Genomic DNA, 7,488 nt, shown 5'->3' on the forward strand with positions numbered 1-7,488 from the left:
TGAGTGTGGCTCAATCGCTTCAATTGATTAAATTGTGTTAAACCAATAGGTTTTTGTGTTTCACCAATTAATGTCACTAGCTTTTTATCTTTGTAAAATTTAATGGTTAGTGAGCTATAATAAGCAATGTGTGGCCCCAAGGTAGCTAGCCAGGCTGCCCAACACCAGAAATTGATAGTAAATACACAGGTAGGCTGAGAATATGACCCTGCACCTGTACTTGCAGCTCTAAAATCTTGCCCTCAGTTGACAAGGTGTTTCTATTACCAACCAACACTTGAAGACCTGAAGTAGGTTCCAAGAAATTATCATTACTACCACTGTCAAGTAGTATCTGAACCTCCTTTCTTGCAATTGTGCTAGTGAACCGCATTGTACCCGCACTAGTTGATCTTTTTAATGCATTAAAGGATAAATGGTGTGTCAATTCTTCTTCCAGGTTAACCACATCCTCCTTAATTCCTTGTTCGTCCTTCTCATCCTCATCTAGCTACATAATCAAGTATTGTCTATTTGGACAACAATGCGTGACGGATAATTTTTCATCGTAGGTAAAACATTGATAACGGTAATTCTTACCATTACTTGTTGTACAATTTTCTTACCAAATCAACTCTCTTGAAGCTTGAAACATGCTTAATCTTCTCTTTTATCTAACTTTGTGAATAACTTTAACTTAGGTTACACATACAAGTTTTCATCATTAATTCCTCAAGTTTTGTAGGAAATTTGAGTGCTTTGGAAGAGCATCTAAACTATCAAGAATGGGAGTCCAGGAAGAGCTACAAGAGCAAGTAGATCTGCAGAAAAAAAGAAAAAGATGTAGTGCAGAAAAATCAGGCCCAGGCCCCCCAAAAGGGGGTTGGGGCGCCACAGAACGGGGCTGGGGCGCCCCAGAAGGGGATGAGCGCCCTTTCATGCTGTTTCACTTCAAAATATGGCTCTTGGGCACCCTTGAAGGGGGTTAGGCACCCTTTCATGTTGTTTCACCTCAAAATATGGCGCCTGGGCGCCCTAGAGAGGGGCTGGGTGCCCTTTGATGTTGTGTTTTCATTTATTGGCGCCCGAGCACCCCAGAAAAGGGGGCTGGGCGCGACTTTTTGCTGACTTGATACCCTAGACCTATAAAAGGCTCACATGCAACGAGGGTGCCATCTTATTGACGGTTGAAGCTCGAAAACACCATTTTGGACCTGTGGGAACTGATTTTGGGCAGTGGGAACTCTCATTTCTTCTTCCTTGGGTCTTCATCTTCTCCATTTTCTTCCATTGTAAGCTCAAGCTCTCCATGACTATGGAGAACTAAGTTCTTTTTGTTGGGAAATGATGTAAACTATGAAACTCACTTGTAAATGCACTTGTTTTGAATGAATATATGCTTCTTTCATTACTTGCTAGTGTTTATGTCCTTTGCTTAAAGATTGTTATGACTTGATCAACCATAGCATGATTCTAGGGTTTGCTTAATGTTGGGAAATGTTGGGTGAACCTTGAACTGGACTAAATACCTAAGGGAAATTGTGTCTAGGGATAGAGCTTGGACCCTTAGTTGTCTTAAACTTTTTCTCTTAATGCAGATGAACTTGTTAGGTTGCCAAGGGATTGGGTTTGAGTAACTTAGTAAGTTGACAAGAGTAATTCAATGAAGAAGTAGTTATATGCATTTTCATAGGAGTGTAATAGTTGAAATCATTCTCCAACACCTTCATTCCATATCATTTTTAATCATTTCATCTCTTAGGGTTTTGACCACAAGAAGTTCAAACTTTTACATATGCATTATGTTTAATTTCATTGCACCAATTCACATTAAAGGGAATCATTTTTTAGCCTCAGTTAGTTAGATAATTATATGATAGCAAAGTGTTAACCGAGTCTCTTGGGATACGATATCCGGTCTTACCGGTTTATTACTTAAAACGATTTAGTACACTTGCCAATGAGTTAACAAGCATAAGCCTCTTTCTCTTCGATATTACATTTCACTTGGAGACATTTTCTTAATGGTACTTTTTCTAAATGGTGCAACATTGGGTTTGGTGTTTGATGTGGCCAAAATGGGCTATTGCATAGGGTTAGTGTATGATTGATTAGAGGTATTTGTATGAATCTGTCTATTGTAACTCACATACGAAGATGTGTTTTTAATAGTATATTTTTCTTCAAATAAGAAAGCTAAGGAGATGGCTTTTAATATAGAGCTAGGTGGCTTGTGCAATAACCTCACGTTTAATGTCAAGTTTAAGACCACTTACAAAACAGTCCAATAGAGCTTCCGCGCTAACACCATAAATACGATTAGCAAGGCTAGTAAATTCAACATAATAATCATTTACTGAGCTTGTTTATGTGAGTTTAAAAAGTGTTGATCTAGGTGAATCAAATGGAGAAGGACCAAATTCAAGTTCGAGTGACCTGACCAACGTGTTCCAAGAAATGATTGGACTGGTTCTCTGCATCATTTGGTACCACGACACTACATTCTTCTTAAAGTGGACCGCTACAATCACAATGTGTTGTTCAACCAGGGTATTATAATACTCAAAGAATTGCTCCACACAGAAAATCCATTGAAGGACCTCCAATCCGTCGAATTTAGGGAAATCTAGCTTCACGTTCCTCACTTGCAAGGGATGTGTAAAACCTCTTGAGTTCAGCCCCCCACCTTGAAGATTTGCTTTGAAATCTTCAATTTCATTTCTCAGCTTTGTTATCTCACGGGCGTGGTCACGATTGCGTTTCTCTAGGATTTCTAAGATTTGAGAAAACTCAAGTGAAGATGTACTCGCAGCCATGGTGGAGGTGATAAAAGCACCAATGTTATATATAAAAATCAATGCAATAGGATAAGCACAGAAAAATAATCACCGAAATTGAATGCACGAGAATCCCATCGACTAAGGGTCGATGCTTGCCTTTTAATTGAAATAACATAAGGTACAACGTGCTACCTATGCCATCAGTCAACAATAGAAAGAATACATCCAGAGAAAGAGAGAAAGACTATTCAATCATTGTCTACCACTCTCCTACCCTACCCTCTGTTATATAATTGATTCCATTCCCAAAGATACTATTTCAAATGTGCATTTGGTTGTCTCACACGTTTCCCCTTTCCTTCAACGTCAACTTCATGAGGTGGTGCCACCTGTCCTTGGCTGTATCTGCTGGCCTCAACATTTTCTTCAGTTTCGTGACTCTTTTGCCCCTGCATTCTGCCCTTAATTTTTGTCATATGGCCCTCCTCATCATTTGCTCTTAGATTAAAAGTGAGTTTACTAATAATCCACCAGCAATAATATTTAATTTTTTAATGATTTTTTATTATAATAATTTATTACTTTATTGATAATTTAATTTTTTTAAAGAAACGTTATTCAATACTTTCAATAGTTTTGAAAATTATTTAATTTATTTGTCTAATTATGTACTCTAATTTTCAACTAGTACTTTTACACTAATTTTGATTAAAATAGATAAACATTTCAGTTGTAGATGAAGCAAATTAATTATAAAACAAATTATAAAAGTAAAACATTCTTAGAGTTTACTTTTATAGCCTGGTATTGTATGCATTATTTTAAAGCAAAATGATATTTCGACACCCTATTTTGACACTCCTTTGACACTACCCACGTGGCAAAGTGTCATTGGGTGTTTTTTATTTTAAAAAAAATTAATTCTGAAGCAGGGGCAAAGATGGAAGGCCAAGAATTGTATTTTCATTTTTGCGGTTTCATTTCCTCTTTCTCTTGCATTGTGTGTTGTTATGATGAAATAGGCCCTCATCTCCCTCTCTCGCTCTCTCGTCTCTTTTCTGTCACCTCTCGCGTTCTCTCTCGCCAATCTCCGATCACTTTCGTGTGCACTCTCCACTCCTTTCGCCTCTCCGGTCGCCTCGCCTCACTATTGTTGTGTCCTTCTCGGTTGGGTTTGCCTCCACTGGTTTTGCCACTCGTTTCGCCTCTCGGCAAGCCCTTATTTTGGACGTTGAAGACCTTTCCCTTGCGTTCATCACTCGTTTCTCCTGTCGGCAAGTACTCTCAACTCCCTTTCGCCTCACCATTGTTGTGCCCTTTCTGTGTGGTTCGTGGTCTTTGTCCTTGGTGTCGTAGTGTGTATCTGCTTCGTTGATTTTGGTAAGTGGGAACTAGAGCATATACTATGTTGTTTTCGTTGTTATCCATTAACTTTCGCAAACCCTAACAATGTCCAAATACTATGTTGTTTTTGCGCAGGTCCAATGGCTTCCCCAAAACCAAGTGTAAGATTGAATTTAAATTTTCTTCATTTTTGGTATGGTTGATGTTTTGGTTTGTTGTATTTATGATTTTCTTGTAATGATTTGTAGTGGCGCCTGCGTGTATCGATGCAATCGACAACCGTTATTGAAATGAATAGTTTATTGAAAAAGTCTCATGTAGAGCGCATTAGTTTGACACCGTTTCACTGGTGCGTACAAATTTTAAAACCTGTGGAAGTGAATTTGAAATTGTTGAAGCTTATGGTTGAAAGGTGGGTTGGGAATGATGTGAGTTTTAGGGTCTGTCAACAACTTGTTTCGTTGAATACTATAGATGTATATATGACAACCGATTTAGGTATGGGTGGTCTAGATGTTCCTCTAGATGATTGTCTAGTTGGATCTTTTGGTGAGGTATTTAATCCTAAGACCACTACCAAACAAGATTTGATTGATATGTTTCACTTGATTGTGAACGATGAAGAAGTAGATGTTGACGTAGTCTGTAGGTTGTACATTTTAGTATGTTTAATAACCTTTATTTTGCCTAGGAAATCTGCATATGTCGCAAACATGCCTTGTGCTGTTTTAGACGACTTAGACAATTTGTGTTTGTATGATTGGGCGTCGTGTGTACATAAACACCTAGTTCAAAGCTTAAATAACTCAAAGAAGAAGATTATGTCGGGACGAATGAAGAAGTCCCTTAGTCTTAGCGGGAACGTGGTTGTGTTGCACGTAACATGATTTATTGAATAATGTTTTTGTAAAGCATTTGACTATTTGGCTAACTTGTTGGTTTTGATACTTGAAGGCATGGGCGGTGGAAAGATTTTCTTTGTACTGACACACAAGTCACAGGAGGTTCCCATGCATTTGGATTTGGAACCCGTTAAAAGCAAAGAAAAAAACAATTAAAGAGATATTTGAGATCGACGATGTAAGTGTTTGAAAGTTTGTTTAAATTATTTGATGGATATATTTGACTTATGTTGATGTTTGTGTTTGTTTGCAGTTACATCTTGATTGGTATGTAAGTCGAACGGATCGTCAAAATACTGAACTTCGAATTGCATTAGGAATGGATGACATTGGGTTGTCTAAAGGTGAAGAATCAAAGGGTGAAGCATCGAGGATTGAGGAATCAGATGATGAAAGCACCGACACTGCCACATGGCTGCAAGATGCTGATGCGATATTGAAGAAGACGAACTCTAAAATAGCGTCATTGCATGGCCACATTTCAAGGTTGACGAAGGAGTTAATGGACCTTCGTGAATTTCCAATGCAAAACGAAGAAGCTTCATTTGGTGATCCTGGAGAAGGACTTGGTGCAGGTGAGGAAGATGTCAGCTTTGGAGATGATGACCACCCTTTAGGAGATGAAGAACCAACAACTGGGGATGAAGAACCAGCAACTAGACATAACGAAGCTGGAACCTCCAAGCATCGTCCTGATTATATCGATGTTGTTGATGGAGAAGACGATGTTCCTGAAGGGTTGGTACCTATGGTAGTTCCCCCTCTCCGTAGTTATGTTGGTTATCCTAGTGCCTCCGATGTGGACGTTGACCGATTGTACCATGCAGTATGTCATTGGGACAAAAAGAGAAGACATAGGTAATTTTTTTTATTTTGATAATTTTATTGTGATAGACAAATGTGTGTCAATTAATAACATTTGATTATTTTCAGAGTTGTGTGTGAGATAATGGGGGCATTCTTGGACACAATTTCTATGCAAACTTTAGCACCGCGTAAATATGTTGATAACTTGGTAAGTTTTATGTTATATTTTTTAATGTTTAGTTATGTTTTTTTTTTTTGTTCATTGAAGGTTGTGTGGTGTTTTATTTCGTAGGTGGTGTTATTTGCGTCAACGATGTATTTGCAAAACCATAGAAAGTTGACTGGTGTTGTGAAGAGACTTATTTTCAATTCCATATATGCGGTACATATCTATTTATTTCATATGATTATCTTTGTAGAAATAATGTGCAATGGCTTGATGCATTAGTAATTGTTCATAGGGCCATATTCTCGCTGACTTTGGAAGACGACGTCCCGAATATCGAAACCAGTACTCCCATTGTAGTTACACGTCATATATGAGGTCTGATATATTTGGTCTTGGAGACATTCCCAGTGTTGACTTTGTGAGTTAGTTAGTTTATTATGTAATTATTATGTTTCAAAAATGTTGATTGTTCAAGCATTGACATGTGTTTTTGTTTGCTTATAGTTGTTTATGCCCTTTCTCCATGATGATCACTGGTGGTGCTATGCAGTTTAGGGTTTAGGGTTTACATTTGCAATACAACCACTCATGGTTAAACCACAAATAAAGTAATATAATATTTCACAAGGTTTCTCTCTAGAAAAAGAGGTTTATGTTTTACAAAAGATACAAAGAATAAGCACTCTTCTATAAAGCTAATGAACATAAACAATGTTCTTCCTCAAAACTACGTATACAAAGCTAAAGGAAACAAGAGCTTCTGCACATTCTTGTTAAAAGAGTTTGAATTATTTAAGATATAATTGTGGAGTTATTATGTTAAAAGCCATGGAAATGTGGGACGGAGAGGATAGATACAACGGGAAAAGCATGCCGGAGTACACAAATGTAAGTATGAATTTCATTGTTAGCATTGTTTGATGATTTTGTTAATTATATCTAAAGTTTACAACTAATCTTTTTTAGGAGGAATTGAGTCAAATAAGGAAGAACTATGTCAAATATTGGATCCTAGACAACAACAACAGTCGACTATTTAATGCGTTAGATGAATATGGGTTGTTGTAGGATTTTGATGGATATGTACAAATGATTAATGTATTCATTTCATATGTATTTAGACGAACATTGATATATGTATTCATCTTCAATTGTTCATCTTCAATTGTAAAAAGTAATGATTGTTACAGACAATGATATATGTGCAGATTGTTGAATTTGAATCCCAAATGATTTATATCCAACCACTGTTATATACAATTTGAATCTCATATGATTTATATACGAATGTGAATTGTTGTTTGTATATCGATAATATTGAGCAACTTAAGTTAATAGGTGTGAGTTGTTGTACAGAAAGTCCTTCACAAGGAGCCAGTTTTTATAACGCAGGGGACCAAGTACGTTTTTTTGTGTTTTTTTGACATGAGGCCAGTGCTTGTTATTGGAAATTGTTGGTAAAGTGTGTTTGGAGTGTTGGAGGTCATGGTTGGGCACCCAAGGGTGA

The sequence above is a fragment of the Vigna radiata genome, unplaced genomic scaffold (genome assembly GCF_000741045.1).
Source record: "Vigna radiata var. radiata cultivar VC1973A unplaced genomic scaffold, Vradiata_ver6 scaffold_373, whole genome shotgun sequence".
NCBI lineage: Eukaryota > Viridiplantae > Streptophyta > Magnoliopsida > Fabales > Fabaceae > Vigna > Vigna radiata.